Consider the following 19,074-nt stretch of genomic DNA (forward strand, 5'->3'; position numbering starts at 1 on the left):
GCAGGTTTAGTTAGTTACAGAAAAAATTAAAATCACTACAAAAATTGATTTGAGTGCTCTTCAATTCCTCTTAACTTTCTGCCATAAGTGTGGTGTCATCTTCATATCTGAGGTTATTGATATTTCTCCCGGCAATCTTGATTCCAGCTTGTGCTTCATCCAGCCCAGCATTTTGCATGATGTACTCTGCATATAAGTTAAATAAGCAGGGTGACAATATACAGCCTTGATGTACTCCTTTCCCGATTTGCAACCAGTCCCTTGTTCCATGTCCAGTTCTAACTGTTGCTTCTTGACCTGCACACAGATTTCTCAGGAGGCAGGTCAGGTGGTCTGGCATTCACATCTCTTGAAGAATTTTCCACAGTTTGTTGGGATCTACACAGTCAAAGGCTTTGGCGTAATCAATAAAGCAGAAGTAGATGTTTTTCTGGAACTCTCTTGTTTTTACTATGATCCAACAGATGTTGGCAATTTGATCTCTGCTTCTTCTGCCTTTTCTAAATCCAGCTTGAACATCTGGAATTTCACGGTTCACATACTGTTGAAGCCTGGCTTGGAGAATTTTGAGAATTACTTTACTAGCATGTGAGATGAGTGCAATTGTGCAGTAGTTTGAACAGTCTTTGGCATCGCCCTTCTTTGGGATTACAATGAAAACTGATCTTTTCCAGTCCTGTGGCCACTGCTGTTTTCCAAATTTGCTGACATGTTGAGTGCAGCACTTTCACAGCATCATCTTTTAGGATTCAAAATAGCTCAACTGGAATTCTATCATCTCCACTAGCTGTATTCGTAGTGATGCTTCCTAAGGCCCACTTGACTGCATTCCATGATGTCTGGCTCTAGTTGAGTGATCACCTAGACCATCATGTCTGACCATCGTGGTTATCGGGGTCATGAAAGTCTTTTTTGTATAGTTCTTCTGTGTATTCTTGCCACCTCTTCTTAATATCTTCTGCTTCTGTTAGGTCCATACAGTTTCTGGCCTTTATTGTGCCCATCTTTGCATGAAATGTTCCCTTGGTATCTCTAATTTTCTTGAAGAGATCTCTAGTCTTTCCCATTCTATTGTTTTCCTCTATTTTTTTGCATTGATCACTGAGGAAGGCTTTCTTATCTCTCCTTGCTATTCTTTGGAACTCTGCATTCAAATGGGCATATCTTTCCTTTTCTCCTTGGCCTTTAGCTTCTCTTCTTTTCACAGCTATTTTTTAAGGCCTCCTCAGACAACCATTTTGCCTTTCTTTTTCTTGGGGATGGTTGATGCTGCCTCCTTGTATATAGATATCAAAGGGAAGAGCCATTCTAGACAGAGGGAACAGCAAGTACAATGACCCTGGGGTAGGAGCATGTTTTTTTGAAAAATTTATTTAAGGAACAGCAAACAGGTCCTGTGGCTGGAGTGGAGTTAGCAACAAGTAGAGGAAATATTAATAGTAGGAAGTAGAGACAGAGAGATAGTGGTAGGGTTAGCCATGGTAAATCACTGAGAAAGTAAGTTATCTTGGATCATCAATGACTAAGTGTTGGGTAGAAGCAAGACCTAAGGCTGGGTTCCTGTTCTGGTCTCCTGGTCTCTGGTTTCTTTTCCTTTCTATACTGCTACCCACTAAATCTTTTGAGAATTCCTTCTGTACTATCACTTTCAGGGGTCCTCTATTGCTCATGAGAGAAAAGCCAAATTGCATAGCCTCTGAAACCTTACTGATGCTGTTCCTCTACCCAGAACACTCTCTCACCCCTTTGCTTAAGGTCATATGACCAATACAGTCAAGACAAAAAACTAGTTGTCTTGACTCCCAGTCATAATAATCAGAGCATGCTAGAATAAGAATGATTTGTTAATTAGGATGTAGGTTCAATGAATGTGACAGAGATCCAAATTAAAATGTAGTTTAAAGGAGATAAAGATCTGTTTATCTCTGTTTCAGACACCATGAGGTGGCTATTGTGCTGGGTTACTTGGTGAAGTTATTAGGGTCCCAGGCACTTCCATCCCTAGGATGTTGCCTTTATTTGCGTGATACGAGATGGCAACATCTTAATGATCTCCCTGCTTTGGTATCTGAACTTTTAAATTCTATTTTTTCAAGGTAGCTAGAGGAAGGCTTCTAAACTATTAATATGTCAGAGTATGTTGTTACCTTGCTCAAAACCAATAATGAGGAAGATCTTGAGACAGATATGAAGTGATTTCCAGGATATATTTTAAGTGAAAAAAGCAAGATACAACAATGCAACCTTTAGTCAAGAAGGGGAGGAGGGATATAAATATATACATGTACATACAAATATATCATATAAATGCTTCTAATTGGAAAAAGACCTCTAGAAGAAAAAAAAAGCAACAAATTACCCATTCCTGTTGAGAAAGGGAAGGAAGACATTAGAGGGGGTAGAGTTGGAAGTGAGGCTTATCAATATACTGCATTATGTGAGCTAATAAGTGTGGACGGAATGATAGAAATAGAAAAACATCATTGTACAACTTATGATGAAATAATTGTGTCACGCAAGGATTATCATTGGCTGCCATTACCATGAGATGAAGGTTGATGTGGAATATTACACTGAAAAGATCAGGTTATCACCAACTATATTTTAATCTCAGCAGCATAAAAAAAGGGAGAACCCCAATATGAAGCACATACTCATCAAGTTCTCTTACCTTCAAAACTGAGCCAGAATCTAAACAAGCCTTTGGCTGACTTCCAATTTATAGGAAATAGGAAGGATAAAGGAACAACTTCAAAGATCCCATGGGAAAGCTAACAGACAAATTCAGGTAATGGGACTTTTTATAAGACAATGGTCTAGGGTTTTCAATAAGTCAATGTTTTGAAAAAAGTGAAAGAGGGGAGAGAGAGAACTTCTGTGGATAAAAAAATTGAACTGACATCATAAACCAAGTGTAAAAAAAAACTGTTTTGAAAGGAAGGAGGAAGATTTGACTACAGACTGAGTATTTGATGATACTAAGGAATCATAGTTAATTTTTTAGGTGTGATAATGGCTTTATTGTTATATAAGAAAATGGTGGACTTCCCTGGTGGTGCAGTGGATAAGAATCTGCCTGCCAATGCAGGGGACACGGTTTCGGTGTCTGATCTGGGGAGATTCTACATACTGTGGAGCACTAAGTCCATGCTCCACAACTACTGAACATGCTCTCTAGAGCTTAAAAGCCACAACCACTGAGCCCCTGTGCTGCAACTACTGAAGCCTGAATCCTAGAGCTCTGTGCTCCGCAACAAAAGAAGCCACCGCAATGAGATTTGCGCACTGCAATGAAGAGTAGCCCCTGCTCACCGCAACTAGAGAAAGCTTGTGCAAAGCAGCAAAGATCCAGTGCAGCTAAAACTAAACAACAAAACAACAAAAGAAAATGGTTATTTTTTTTTACAATAGAGAGAAGACAGCCTCTTCAATAAGTGGTACTGGGAAAACTGAACAGCTGCAGGTAAAAGAATGAAATTAGAACACTGTCTAACACCACACACAAAAATGAACTCAAAATTGATTAAACGCCTAAATGTAAGGCTGGATACTATAAAACTCTTAGAGGAAAACATAGGCAGAACACTCTTTGACATAAATTGCAGCACAATCCTTTTTGACCCACCTCCTAGAATATTGAAAATAGAAACAAAAATAAATAAATGGAATCTAATTAAAATTAAAATCTTTTGCACAGCAAAGGAAACCATAAACAAGACAAAAAGACAGCCCTCAGAATGGGAGAAAATATTTGCAAATGATTCGACTGACAAGGGTTTAATTTCCAAAATATAAAAGTAGCTCATAAAACTCAATATAAAAAAATACAACATGTATACCTGTGGCTGATTCATGTCGAAGTTAGACAGAAAACAACAAATTCTGTAAAGCAATTATCCTTCAATTAAAAAATAAATAAATTAAAAAAAATAGTTATCATCAAAATCATACAAACAATAAATGCTGAAAAGAGTGTGGAGAAAAGGGAACCCTCCTACACTGTTTTTTTTTTTTTTACCCCAACCCCTCTCCTACACTGTTGATGGGAATGTAAATGTAAATTGGTACAACCATTATGGAGCACAGTATGGAGGGTCATTAAAAAAACAAAAATAGAACTACCATATGACCCAGCAATCCCACTCCTGGGCTTGTACCCTAAGAAATACATAATTCAAAAAGATACTTGCACCCCGGTGTTCATTGCATCACTATTTACAATAACCAGGACATAGAAGCAACTTAAATGTCCATCAACAGAGGAATGGATAAAGAAGATGTGGTACATATATACAATGGAGTACCATAAAAAGGAACCATAAAAAGGAACAAAATTGTGCCATTGGAGAGACGTTGATGGACGTAGAGACTGTCACACAGAGTGAAGTAAGTCAGAAAGAGAAAAGCAAAATATCATATAATATCACTTATATGTGGAATCTAGAAAAATGGTACAGATGAACTTTTTTTGCAAAGCAGAAATAGAGACACAGATGTAGAGAACAAATGTATGGAAACCGAGGTGGGGGAGAGGGGATGAATTGGGAGATTGAGATTGACATATGTACACTACTATGTATAAAATAGGTAACTAATGAGAAACTACTGCATAGCATAGGGAACTCTATTCAATGCACTGGGGTGACCTAAATGGGAAGGGAATCCAGGAAACAGGGGTTATATATATATACATATAGTTGATTTACTTTGGTGTACAGTAGAAACTAACACAACACTGTAAAGCAAATATACTCCAATAAAAATTCCTAAAAAAGTAAAAAAGGAAAGTTGACATAGACGAAGCAAATGGCATTCTCTTAATAGTTGTGGAATCCAAGTGATACCTTTATGGAAGTTCATGATTATTAATACTATTCTCTCTAGTTTTGTGTATGTTTAAAATTTTTTATACTAAAAATATTAAGGCTTCTAACAATTCTTCATCTCACTTAGAAAATCCAAAGCTATCACACTGTCTTATAAGGGCCTGCCTGATTAGCCTCTGTCTACTTCTGTCACCTCATCTTTCACTCACCTCTTGTTCATTCTACTTCAACCAGTTACCAGACAATCTGTAAAAACTTTTTAAATTGAAGTATACTTGATTTACAATGTTGTGTTAGTTTCAGATGTACAGTTAAATGACTCAGTTGTGCATCCATCTGTGTATTTTCAGATTCTTGTCCCTTTTAGGTTATTACAAAATACTGAATATAGTTCCCTGTGCTATATAGTAGGTCCTTGTTGGTTATCTATTTTAAGGTGGGGTATAACTGTGATTCCCAAACTCCTAATTTGTCCCTCCCTTCTCCCTCCCCCACCCTGCTTTTCCCTTTGGTAACCATGAGTTTTTTTTCTATGTCTACCAGACAATCTTGCTGTTCCCTGAACATGCCAGTCTCTTTGTCCTTGCTGGTTCCTATGCTAGGACTGCTCTTCCCCCTGTGTTAAGATGACTGCTGCCTCATTTCATTCAAATCTCTATTCAAAGAACACCTTTCCAGGGAAGGCTTCTCTCACCACCCTAGCTGAAATAGGACTTCCTGTCACACACTTGTCCCTTATTTGCTTTATTTTTCTTCATGGAACTTATCACTATCTGAAGATGCTTGTTTGCTCATCTGCCTCTTCCAGCTAGAATGTAGATTGTGTGAGAGCAAAGTCTCTGTTTTACTGAGTGCTCCAATCCCAGCATCTAGAACAGTGCTTGTCCTGTAGTAGGAACTTCATAGTTCACTTTAGTCGCTCAGATGTGTCTGATTCTTTGCCACCCCATGGACTGCAGTGCACCAGGCCTCCCTGTCCATCACCAAATCAAGAAGCTTACTCAAACATGTCCATTGAGTCGATGATGCCATCCAACCATCTCATCCTCTGTTTTCCCCTTCTCCTCCCACCTTCAATCTTTCCCAGCATCAGGCTCTTTTCAAATGAGCCAGTTCTTCACATCAGGTGGCCCAAAGTACTGGAGTTTCAGCTTCAGCATCAGTCCTTCCAATGAATATTCAGGACTGATTTCCTTGAGGATGGACTGGTTGGATCTCCTTGCAGTCCAAGGGACTCTCAAGAGTCTTCTCCAGCACCACAGTTCAAAAGCATCAATTCTTCGGCCCTCAGCTTTCTTTATACTCCAACTCTAACATCCATACGTGACTAATGGAAAAACCATAGCTTTGACTAGACGGACCTTTGTTGACAAAGTAATGTCTCTGCTTTTCAATATGTAGTCTAGGTTGGTCATAACTTTTCTCCCAAGGAGCAAGCATCTTTTAATTTCATGGCTGCAGTCACCATCTACAGTGCTTTTGGAGCCCAAGAAAATGAAGTCTGTCACTGTTTCCATTGTTTCCCCATCTATTTGCCGTGAAGTGATGGCACCAGATGCCATGATCTTAGTTTTCTGAATGTTGAGTTTTAAGCCACCTTTTTCACTCTCCTCTTTCACTTTCATCAAGAGGTTCTTATTCACTTCCTGCCATAAGTGTGGTGTCATCTGCATATCTGAGGCAATTGATATTTCTCCTGGCAATCTTGATTCCAGCTTGTGCTTCATCCAGCCCAGCATTTCTCATGATGTACCCTGCATATAAGTTAAATAATCACGGTGACAATATACAGCCTTGACGCACTCCTTTCCGATTTGGAACCAGCCTGTTGTTCCATATCCAATTCTAACTATTGTTTCTAGACCTGCATACAGATTTCTCAGGAGGCAGGTCAGGTGGTCTGGTATTTCCATAGCTTTAAGAATTTTCCACAGTTTGCTTTGATCCACACAGTCAAAGGCTTTGGTGTAGTCAATAAAGCAGAAGCAGATATTTTTCTGGAATTCTCTTGCTTTTTCAATGATTCAGCAGATGTTGTCAATTTGATCTCTGGTTCCTCTGCCTTTTCTAAATCCAGCTTGAACATCTAGAAGTTCACTGTTCACGTACTGTTGAAGCCTGGCTTGGAGAATTTTGAGAATTACTTTGCGTGTGAGATGAGTGCAATTGTGCGGTAGTTTGAACATTCTTTGGCATTGCCTTTCTTTGGGATTGGAATGAAAACTGAACTTTTCCAGTCCTGCGGCCACTGCTGAGTTTTCCAAATTTGCTGGCATATTGAGTGCAGCACTTTCACAGCATCATCTTTTAAGATTTGAAATAGCTCAACTGGAATTCTATCACCTCCACTAGCTTTGTTCTTAGTGATGCTTCCTAAGGCCCACTTGACTTCGCATTCCAGGATGTCTGGCTCTAGGTGAGTGATCACACCATTGTGGTTATCAGGGTCATGAAGATTTTTGTGTATAGTTCTTCTGTGTATTCTTGCCATCTCTTCTTAATATCTTCTACTTCTGTTAAGTCCATACTGTTCCTGGCCTTTATTGTGCCCATCTTTGCATGAAATGTTCCGTTGGTATCTCAATTTTCTTGAAGAGATCTCTAGTCTTTCCCATTCTGTTGTTTTCCTGTATTTCTTTGCATTGATTGCTGAGGAAGGCTTTCTTATCTTTCCTTGCTGTTCTTTGGAACTCTGCACTCAAATGGGTATATCTTTCCTTTTCTCCTTTGCCTTTCCCTTCTCTTCTTTTCACAGCTCTTTGTAAGGCCTCCTCAGACAAACATTTTGCCTTTTTACATTTCTTTTTCTTGGGGATGGTCTTGATCCCTGCCTCCTGTACAATGTCACAATCCTCCATCCATAGTTCTTCAGGCACTCTGTCTATCAGATCTAATCCCTTGAATCTATTTGTGACTTCCACTGTATAATCGTAAGGGATTTGATTTAGGTCATACCTGAATGGTCTAGTGGTTTTCCCTACTCTCTTCAATTTAAGTCTGAATTTGGCAATAAGCAGTTCATGATCTGAGCCACAGTCAGCTTCTGGTCTTTTTTTTGCTGACTGTATAGAGCTTCTCCATCTTTGGCTGCAAAGAATATAATCAATCTGATTTTGGTGTTGACCATCTGGTGAAGTCCATGTGTAGAGTCTTCTCTTGTGTTGTTGGAAGAGGGTGTTTGCTATGACCAGTGCGTTCTCTTGGCAAAACTCTATTAGCCTTTGCCCTGCTTCATTCTGTACTCCAAGGCCAAATTTGCCTATTACTCCAGGTATTTCTTGACTTCCTACTTTTGCATTCCAGTCCCCTATAATAAAAAGGACATCTTTTTTGGGTGTTAGTTCTAGAATGTCTTGTAGGTCTTCATAGAATCGTTCAGCTTCAGCTTCTTCAGCATTACTGGTCGGGGCATAGACTTGGATTGCTGTGATACTGAATGGAACTCCATAAGCATTTGTTAAAATAGCAGAAGAATAGTGTTGTGATAGCTTGAATGACCAGAGTGATGCAGCACAGATAGCAATTCATGCTGACACATTTGCTGAACTGCTACTCCTCTAGAAACAGTGTGTGCTGTGATGCTCTGTATATGTCATATGGTGGACGAGATCTTGGGGATAAGGAGTGAGGCATCTCCCAGACTCTGCTTACCTTCAGGGAGGACGTGTTTGCACAGATGCTTTGGGGCTGTGTCTCCAGGATGTTGGGTTTGTCAGGGGGGTGGAGTTCCCCTCCAGCTATAGGTGTGACTGCTCTGTCTTCTGACTCACCAGTTCCTAGTCCTGGGCCACCCCTAAACTCAGTTTTCTGCCAGTTACTGGGGTAGGGGTGGGGGCTGTAAAGCAAACTGGTTATTGAGAAAAAGCGCCAGGTCCTCAGAGCCAGAGATTAGGCCTTAAAAACTTCTTAGTTTTTCCTCAGACATTATGCCTTGAGACTGTGGTAGTTTCTATGTGTGTATGTGTGCGTGCTCAGTCATGGAGGGTAGCCCACCAGGTTCCTCTGTTCATGGGATTCTCCAGGCAAGAATTCTGGAGTGGGTTGCTATTTTCTTCTCCAGGGGCTCTTCCCAACCCAGGGATCAAACCTGAGTTTGCTGTGTCTCCTGCACTGGCAGGTGGATTCTTTTCCACTAGCGCCACCTGGGAAAGTGGTGGCTTCTGTATGTATTCAGTTCAGTTCAGTTCAGTTCAGTCACTCAGTCATGCCTGACTCTTTGTGACCCCATGGGCTGCAGTACACCAGGCTTCCCTGTCCATCACCAAGTCCTGGAGCCTACTCAAACTCGTGTCCATCGAGTCGGTAATGTCATCCAACCATCTCATCCTCTGTTGTCCCCTTCTCCTCCCACCTTCAATCTTTCCCAGCATCAGGATCCTTTCAAATGAGCCAGCTCTTCACATCAGGTGGCCAAAATATTGGAGTTTCAGCTTCAGCATCAGTCCTTCCAATGAATATTCAAGACTGATTTCCTTGAGGATGGACTGGTTGGATCTCCTTGCAGTCCAAGGGACTCTCAAGAGTCTTCTCCAACACCACAGTTCAAACATCAATTCTTCAGTGCTCAGCTTTCTTTATAGTTCACCTCTCACATTCATATATGACTACTGGAAAAATCATAGCTTTGACTAGATGGACCTTTGTTGACAAAGTATGTCTCTGCTTTTTAATACGCTGTCTAGGTTAGTCATAACTTTTCTTCCAAGGAGCAAGCATCTTTTAATTTCATGGCTGCAGTCACCATCTGCAGTGATTCTGGAGCCCAAGAAAATAAAGTCTGTCACTATTTCCATTGTTTCCCCATCTATTTGCCATGAAGTGATGGGACCAGATGCCATGATCTTAGTTTTCTGAATGTTGAGTTTTAAGCCACCTTTTTCACTCTCCTCTTTCACTTTCATCAAGAGGCTCTTTAGTTCTTCTTTGCTTTTTGCTTTGGTGTCATCTGTGTGGGGGGGGCATCTAAAAAAGGGGGTTTCCCTTTGACAGCCTTGGACTTGAGGGTAGCAGTGAGTCTGAAGATCTATTTCAACCCCTAACAAGACACTCTCCTCTTCATCTGTATCCCCTCAGACCTCTTTGCTTTGTCCCTCTTGATACCCTCTTTTTATGCAGCCATTGGATAGAAGTGAGTGAGGGCCTGTGGCACACTTAAGCAAAGCCTTTTCAGAGATGTCTGTGCACAGGCCCCATTCAGTTCTTCAGTTGAACAAGTTCTGAAGGACCTTGGCCACTGATTTTGCTGCACACTCAGATAATACTGTTATGCGATTGGGTTGAGGTCTTGCTTTGGCCTAGAAAACACCAGGGTCAAGGACAAATCTTTGTAGGTGCTGAGGAAGCCCTCTTCATTTTCTCCAGAGGGAAGAACCCATGAAGGAACTGTAAGCAGAGAGACTCTTAATCCTGTCAAAAGCCGAAATTCAACTGAGTTAATTTGAAAATCTAATTTGCTTTATTTATTAGACAATTCATTATTCAGTCAGCATTCCACCTAACAACTAGAAGGACCTTCCCAGTAGCAGTACAAAATGGAAGGTTTTTAAAGAAAGGAAGTTGGGGAGAGAAAGTTGTTAGCAAAATAAAAGTAAGGGTTATTTTAGGCCAAGACATCTTTTTGTGGGGAAGGGAACTAGGAGATTGCCTCTTCCTACTCTTGGGGAAGGGAAGTGGGCAGATAGAGAGGTCCCAAGTGACAGGTTACCCCCTTGGTGCTGACTAAAAATTTCAGACTGGTTGATTAGATTACATTTCTGGGGAAGATCAAAACTGCTATCTTGGGCTTAGGATTGGCATCATGGGTTTTAGCACAAGTGATGCCATTTTGGCCTGTGGTTTTTCTCTTTAATATTTCCCATTGGTTATTATTAGTATATAGGAAAATTTGATTTTTGCATATATTATCTTGTATTTAGCCACTTGATTGAACTCTCTTATTAATTCTAACAATTAGTTTATTCTCTTGAGTTTTTATTTTTTAAATTAACTAATTTACTTATGGCTGTCTGTGGGCTTTCTCTAGTTGTGGCAATCTGGGGCTACTCTCTAGTTGTGGTGTGTGGGCTTCTCACTGTGGTGGCTTCTCTTGTTGCTGACAGAGCACAGGATCTAGGCACACAGGCTTCATCGGTAGTTATAGCACATGGACCCTAGAGCGCTCGGGCTTCAGTAGTTGTGGCACACGGGCTTAGTTGCCCGGTGGCATGTGGGATCTTCCCGGGCCAGGGATTGAACCAGTGTCCCCTGCGTAGGCAAGCAGATTCTTTTACTGTCTGAGCCACTAGAGAAGCCCCTGGCAGGCAGATTCTTAATCACTGGACCATCAAGGAAGTCCCTCTCTTGAGTTTTTAAATTAAACAATCATATTGTTTGCAAATAACTTGTAGCCTATTGGTTCCTGAACCAAGTTCAGTCATTAAGCTATTATAAGTTAAATTCATATCCTAGTGCAATATAATACATTCTAATTTGTTCCTGAAAACTCATTTGATATTTAAAATACCAAAATTGATAGTGAAAATAAATGAACAAGGAAATAAAATCCAAATATATACTTTTAAAAGATCTTTATTAATTATGTAATAAAAATATTAAATAGAAATGCTACAGCATAAATGCTTCTTTTGGGGAGAGGTTATTTTTCCTTATGGGCTGACCTAAGATGACCACTGTGAAAATATGAAAGGCCACTGAACTGTACACTTTAAAAGGATAATTCTGTGGTACGTAAAGTACATCTGAATATTTTAAAAAAGAGTAAATATAGTTCTTGAAGTTTGGGATGGAGATGTCATATTTTTCTGCTAAATAATCCTCAGATGAACATAGGCATTCTTTATTGCTCTTAGGACCTTCCAAGTGCATTTTAAAATAGGATCATCTCTCCAGGAAGTTCTCATTGCCGATGAGCTGAGTATTGACACATGATAAATATTTGAAGAAGGATAATTTCTATGGCAACTTGAACAGTGACCCCTTGCTCTCCTATTTCAATAAAATCTTCATGGATGAGTTCCTCTGAGAATCTAACAATTCAACCACCTCTGCTTTATAGCCAGGTCTTGATTTATATTTCTTGACAGCAGAGATTTGTGACAGCTGTAGTTTACAAAAATTCCTGCTTTATTGATATTAGACACCTGTATGGAAATAGTAACCTTCCTCTTCAATGATTTCAGTTAACTTTTCCAGGAACTCCTTCATTGCTTTTGTGCCAGGACCTGCAGATATTCCCTCCCTCGATTCTGTTTTTATAGCAAAATTTATTTCTTTCTTGAAAAAAAGGTCCATCTAGTCAAAGCTATGGGTTTTCCAGTAGTCATGTACGGATGTGAGAGTTGGACTATAAAGAAAACTGACCACCGAAGAACTGATGCTTTTGAACTGTGGTGTTGGAGAAGACTCTTGAGAGTCCCTTGGACTGCAAGGAGATCCAACCAGTCCATCCTCAAGGAAATCAGTCCTGAATATTCATTGGAAGGACTGATGCTGAAGCTGAAACTCCAATACTTTGGCCACCTGATGTGAAGAGCTGACTCATTGAAAAAGACCCTGATGCTGGGAAAGATTGAAGGCGGGAAGAGAAGGGGATGACAGAGGATGAGATGGTTGGATGGCATCACCGACTCAATGGACATGAGTTTGAGTAAACTCCGGGAGCTGGTGATGGACCGGGAGGCCTGGCATGCTGCAGTCCATGGGGTCGCAAAGAGTCAGACACGACTGAGAGACTGAACTGAACTGAACTGAAACAGAAGTATACTCTGGTCAGGATGAAATGCTTTCTTTTAATCGCTCACTCTATTTTTATGTGTCCTTAAGAGAGACAATGTTTTTGTCATAAATTATTGCTTTCTAGTTATGCATTAATGGAATCAAAATATCTTACTTATTTATTTTTGGCTGTGCTATGTGGCTTGTGGAATCTTAGTTCCCCAACCAGGGATTGACCCCTGGCCATGACAGTGAGAGCCCTGAGTCCTAATTGCTGGACCACCAGGTCATTCCCTAAAATATCATTTTTAAATTATAGTCGTTCTTGATTCTTTATTGATTTGGCATTACTTTTCTCATATGTTGGGGAAAGTGAAAAATTTTCAAATTTGAAGAAAACTGATCAAAAAAAGTGAAGAGTGTTGTAAAGGGAATCAGATATTGTCACTTCCTCATTCAAAACTTTTCAGTGCTTTCCCATCCCACTCAGACTAGCATCCAAAATATTTACCATGACCTCCAAGACCTTATGTAATTGAATCCTTGCCTAACCCTCCCACTCTGTTTTTATTCTTCTCCTTGTTCACCCATACCTCAGATTATTATCAGTTGATGTTGTTGTTGTTCAGTTGCTAAGTTGTGTCTGACTCTTTGCAACTCCATGGACTGTAGCATGCCAGGCTCCTCTGTCCTTCCCCATCTCTTGGAGTTTGCTCAAACTCATGTCCATTGAGTCGGTGATGCTATCTAACCATTTCATCTTCTGCTGCCCACTTATTTTACCTTCAGTTTTTCCTAGCATCAGAGTCTTTTCCAACAAGTCAGTTCTTCGCATCAGGTACTCAAAGTATTGGAGCTTCAGTTTCAGCATCAGTCCTTCCAATGAATATTCAGGGTTGATTTCCTTTAGGATGGACTGGTTGGATCTCCTTGCAGTCCAAGGGACTCTCAAGAGTCCTCTCCAGCACCACGATTCAAAAGCATCAATTCTTTGGTGCTCAGCCTTCTTTATGGTCCAGCTCTCACATCCATAAATGACTACTGGAAAAACCATGGCTTTGAGTGCACAAACTTTTGTTTGCAAAGTGATATCTCTCCTTTGTAATATTCTATCTAGGTTTGTCATAGCTTTCCTTCCGAGGAGCAGGCATCTTTTAATTTCATGGCTGCAGTCACCATCCGCAGTGATTTTAGAGCCCAAGAAAGAAAATCTGTCACTGTTTCCACTTTTTCCCCATCTCTTTGCCATGAAGTGATGGGACCATTTGACATGATCTTAGTTTTTTTGAATGTTGAGCTTTAAGCTAGCTTTTTCAACACTATTTTTCAACATCATTAGCCATTAGGAAAATTGTAGTGTAAGTACCTGACAATTAGCTTTTTTCATTATAATGTAAATGCCTGTCATCAAGCTTTTGATTACTGAAGTGTCCATTTCGAAAACATTCATCTCGAATAAACACATTGCCAGCTACACAATGAGATAAAGAGCCAGGCTGTCCCACTCCTGAAGTTCCCCTTTTAGAAAGCTCTGGACGACCTAGATAACTGAAAGCATGGGTGACCTTGTTTTTTCCTTCCTGTGCTTTGATCCACACTTTTAAGTTCTAAATTCACCAATAAAGAATGAACTTGTGAAATCCTGAGCACTCCATACTCGATCCCAATAAGGGCAGTACTCCAGATTCACATTCTGTCTCCCTCCCTCCCTCTCTCTCTCTCTCCCCCCATGACCTGTCTGTGTGGCCATTATGTGCTATGTACCATCCAGGACTTATGAGTAATGAACCCTGTTTTTCTAAAGTTCCCTGATGGTTCTCGCTGAGGTTCATCTTACAATCATAATAAGAACCACAAGAACTGGTCCAGTCTAGCCACAACATCAGCTCTGCTTAGGGAAATGTCCTTGGGGGCTCGTTCTCAAGTAGTAGGGCCCAGGTGAGTGCCCCCAGACATTTTAACTGAAAACATCACCATTGGTGTGCTGAAACTGATCCCCCAATTTCAAATTAAAACTGCAGTGTGATATCACTACACAGATATCAGAATGGCTAAAATAAAAACAGTGACAAACCAAATATGGCTAAGATGCAGAGAAACTTATTCCTTCACTTATTGCTGATGGGAATGTAAAAATTATATAGTCACTTTAGAAAATCATGTGACAATTTCTTATAAAACTAAATACACAATTACTTATATAGCCCATGATTGCACTCCTAGGCATTTATGACAGAAAAATAAAACATGTTCACACAAAAACTTGTATACAGTTGTTTACAGAAAGTTTACTGATAATACCCTAAACTGGAAGCAATCCAAATATTTTTCATTGGGTGAGTGGTTAAACTTTTGTACATTCAGACCATGGAATACAACTCAAAAATAAAAAGGAATGAACTGTTGATATATGACACCTTGGATGAATGTTAAGGGCATTGGCTTCAGGACCACCCCCCACTTCATCCCCTTGCATATATCCAAATCTGCAAATATTCAAGCCCCTTATGTAAAATGATGTAGCATTTGCATATAACCTATGCATGTGTGTGTGTGTTAATCGCTGAGTTGTGTCTGACTCTTTGCAACCCCATGGACTGTAGCCTGCCAGGATCCTCTGTCCATGGAATTCTCCAGGCAAGAATACTTGAGTGGGTTGCCATTCCCTTCTCCAGGGGAACTTCCCAACCTAGGGATCGAACCCAAGTCTCCTACATTGCAGGCAGATTCTTTAGCATCTGAGCCACCAGGGAAACCCAACATATGCATATCCTCCTTTATATTTTTTTATTTTAATTTTTATTTTATTTATTTTATTGAGGTATAGTTGATTTATAATATTATATTAGTTTCTGGTGTACAACATATTGATTCAAAATTTTTATGGATTATATTATTTTTATAGTTATTATGAAATATTGGCTATATTCCTTGTGATGTACATATCCTTTTAGTTTATTTTATGCATAGTAATTTGTATCTCTTAATCCTCTACTTCTATCTTTCCCCTCCCCTTTTCTCTCTTCCTATGGTAACCACTAGTTTGTTTTCTATATCTGTGAATCTGTTTCTTTTTGTTATATTCACTAGTCTGTTGTAGTTTTTAGATTCCACATACAGGTAATAACATACAATGTTTGTCTTTCTCTGTTTATTTCACTAAGCATAATACCCTCCAGGCCCATCCACATTGTTGTAAATGGCAAAATTTCATTATTTTTTATGGCTGAGTAGTATTCCATTGTGTATATATACATATATGTAGGCTTCCCTGTTTGTTCAGTTGGTAAAGAATCCACCTGCAATGTGAGAGACTTGGGTTCCATCTCTGGGTTGGGAAGATCCCGTAGAGGAGAGAATGGCAACCCACTCCAGTATTTTTGCTTGGGAAATCTCATGGACAGAGGCGCCTGGAGGTCTGCAGTCCCTGGGATCACAGAGTCAGACAAGACTGAAGCCACTTTGCATGCATGCACATGGAAGTTCTATTTTTAGTTTTTTTGAGGAAACTTCATACTATTGATATTTTTCCATAATGGCTACATCAAATTGCATTCCCACTAACAGTGTACAAGGATTCCCATTTCTCCACATCTTTGCTGATGTTTGTTACTTGTAGTCTTTTTGAGGAGAGCCATACTGACAGGAGTGAGGTGATATCTCATTGTGGTTTTTATTTACATTCCTCTAATGATTAGCCATGTTGAACATCTTTTCATGCACCTGATACATCAGTTCAGTTCAGTCGTTCAGTCTTGTCTGACTCTTTGAGACCCCATGACTGCAGCACACGAGGCTTCCCTGTCCATCACCAACTCCCAGAACTTACTCAAAATCATGTCCATCAAGTCGGTGATGCCATCCAACCATTTCATCCTCTGTCATCCCCTTCTCCTCCCGCCTTCAATCTTTCCCAGCATCAGGATCTTTTTCAATGAGTCAGTTCTTCACATCAGGTGGCCAAAGTATTGGAGTTTCAGCTTCAGCATCAGTCCTTCCAATGAATATTCAGGACTGATTTCCTTGAGGATGGACTGTTGGATCTCCTTGCAGTCCAAGGGACTCTCCAAAGTCCTCTCCAACACCACAGTTCAAAAACATCAATTCTTCAGCACTCATCTTTCTTTATAGTCCAACTCTCACATCCATACATGACTATGGAAAAACCATAGCTTTGACTAGACGGACCTTTGTTGACAAAGTAATGTCTCTGCTTTTCAATATGCTGTCTAGGTTGGTCATAACTTTTCTTCCAAGGAGCAAGCATCTTTTAATTTCATGGCTACAATCACCATCTGCAGCGATTTTGGAGCCCCCAAGAATAAAATCTGTCACTGTTTCCATTGTTTCCCCAAATATTTGCCATGAAGTGATGGGACCAGACGCCATGATCTTCGTTTTTTGAATGTTGAGTTTTAAGCCAACATTTTCACTCTCTTCTTTCACTTTCATCAAGAGGCTCTTTAGTTCTTCCTTGCTTTCTGCCATAATAAACCTGATACATAATACCTAATGCATAATACCTAATATAATGCCATGTAAGTAGTTTTTTGCTTGTGGCTAATTCAAGTTTCTCCCTTTGGAACTTTCTGGAATTTTTCTCTGTTTCAAATATTTTTGACCTGACAATATTTTTGATCTGTGGTTGAATCTGTGGATGCCGAAATCTTGAATACAGAAGGCTGACTGTAATATCCTTGAAATGACAAAACAATATAAATGGAGAACAGGTCAGTCAGTGCCAAGAGACAGGCACGAAAGTGGAGGTGTGTGATTATACAGGTGTATTATGAGGGAGTTCCTTTATGGTGATGAAACAATTCTATATCATGATGATTATGGGGTTACACAAATCTATATATGGGATCAAATTGTGTAGATGCACACACAAATGAGTATATATAAAAATGGTGAAAACTGAATAAGGCCTGTAATCTAACATGAGTGTCAATGTCCTGTTTTGATATTGTCCTACAATTATATAAGATTACCATTGTGGGAAGCTGGGTAAAGGGCTAAATGGACTCTATTTTTGCAGCTTCCTGTGAATCTACAGTCATTTCAAAATAGTAAGTGTTAACATTTTTAATTGTGATTTTCAAACTTTAATACAGCTCATACTTTTCCCCTTAAACTAAAAGGTTATTTTTTCAAGGTATAATTCCTATTAAAACCAAGCAGAACTGTGTGAGGCCCTCTTGGGAACAGACCCTCCCTTCTGCCAATGTCCCCTGCCTGCATCTTGTTTGTAGGAGAAACTTGGCATCTCTGACTCCATAATGTAACTATGTTTTCTGCTGCTTAAATCCCTGAGTCATAAACCTCTGCTTAGCCCTACATGTAGACATGTTAATCACTAAAAGAATTTTGCTTACAGTGTAGGATTTCTGCAAACATTGTCTTACCTGAAACTTGTCTCCCACAGGGAAATAAGAAAGTATGAACAAAAATTGTCTTATCAAGATTTAGAGGAACATCATGATCAGACTCACATCAACCAAAGTCAACTGGCTAAGAGCAAAGAGTTTTCACAACCATCCTTGGACCCTTCTTGGCTCCTGGATGTCACTTATTGATCTTAACCCCCTTCTGCTTCCCCTTTCCTGAGAATAAAAAAAGTTTGAATTCTACCATGAATTGAGATGGTTCTTTCGGACATCAATTTGCCACCTTTTTGGTTTGCTAGTTTTCTGAATAAAATAGTTTTTCCATGCCCCAGCACCTTGTCTCAATTTACTGGCCTGTTGAGTTGTATGTAACTTGGTTACAATATATCATAAAATACAGCATTTTAAAGTGTAAAATTTAATAAATTTTGGCATGTTCACAAGGTTGTGCATGTGTGCTCAGTTGATTCAGTCATGTCCGACTCTTTGCGACCCTGTGGACTGTGGCCCACCAGGCTCCTCTTTCCATGAGATTCTCCAGGCAAGAATACTAGAGTGGGTTTCCATGCTCTCCTCCAAGGGATCTTCCCGACCCAGGGATCGAACCCGCGTCTCTTACGTCTCCTGCATTGGCAGGTGGATTCTTTACCCAATGAGCCACCTAGGAAGCCCTGTGCAACCATCACTTCTATCTAATTGCACAATATTTTCATTACCTCAACAAGAAACCCTGTACCCATTAGCAGTCACTCCCCATCACTTCTTTCTCCAGACCCTGACAATGACTCTGTTTCTCTTTCTGTCTCTCACTGTGTCTATATATTTGCCTATTCTGAACATTTCATGGAAATGGAAACATGCAATATATAGCTTTGCGTTTCTGGCTTCTTTTTCTTAGTATAATATTTGTAAGGCTCATCTTGTGGCATGTGTCAGTACTTCATTCCTTTTATGGCTGAATGATATTTCATTGTATAGCTGTACCACATTTTGTTTCTCCATCCATCATCTAATGAACCTATGTGTTGTTTCCACTTTTTTGCTATTAGAGGCTTACGTTGGAGATGTTGTGGGTTCAGTTCCATACCACTACAATAAAGCAAATGTTGCAATAAGGTAAGTCACATGAATTTTTTGGTTTCCCAATG

General features: G+C 39.8%; 1 protein-coding gene across 2 annotated transcripts in view; it reads left to right on the plus strand.

Moving 5' to 3' along the window:
* PDZD11 (PDZ domain containing 11) overlaps nucleotides 1-18,366 on the plus strand; it is a 79,521-nt gene extending 61,155 nt beyond the window's left edge. The window contains exon 8 of one of the 2 annotated variants that reach the window (XM_081566341.1): nucleotides 17,965-18,366. The gene's annotated coding sequence lies outside the window, so the exon portion shown is untranslated. The remainder of the gene's footprint in view (nucleotides 1-17,964) is intronic. The other variant, XM_081566343.1, reaches the window with a different exon arrangement.
* The last annotated feature ends 708 nt before the right edge of the window (nucleotides 18,367-19,074 follow it).

Source organism: Giraffa tippelskirchi, chromosome X (assembly GCF_054371585.1).
Source record: "Giraffa tippelskirchi isolate mGirTip1 chromosome X, T2T-mGirTip1v1.2.pri, whole genome shotgun sequence".
Lineage (NCBI taxonomy): Eukaryota > Metazoa > Chordata > Mammalia > Artiodactyla > Giraffidae > Giraffa > Giraffa tippelskirchi.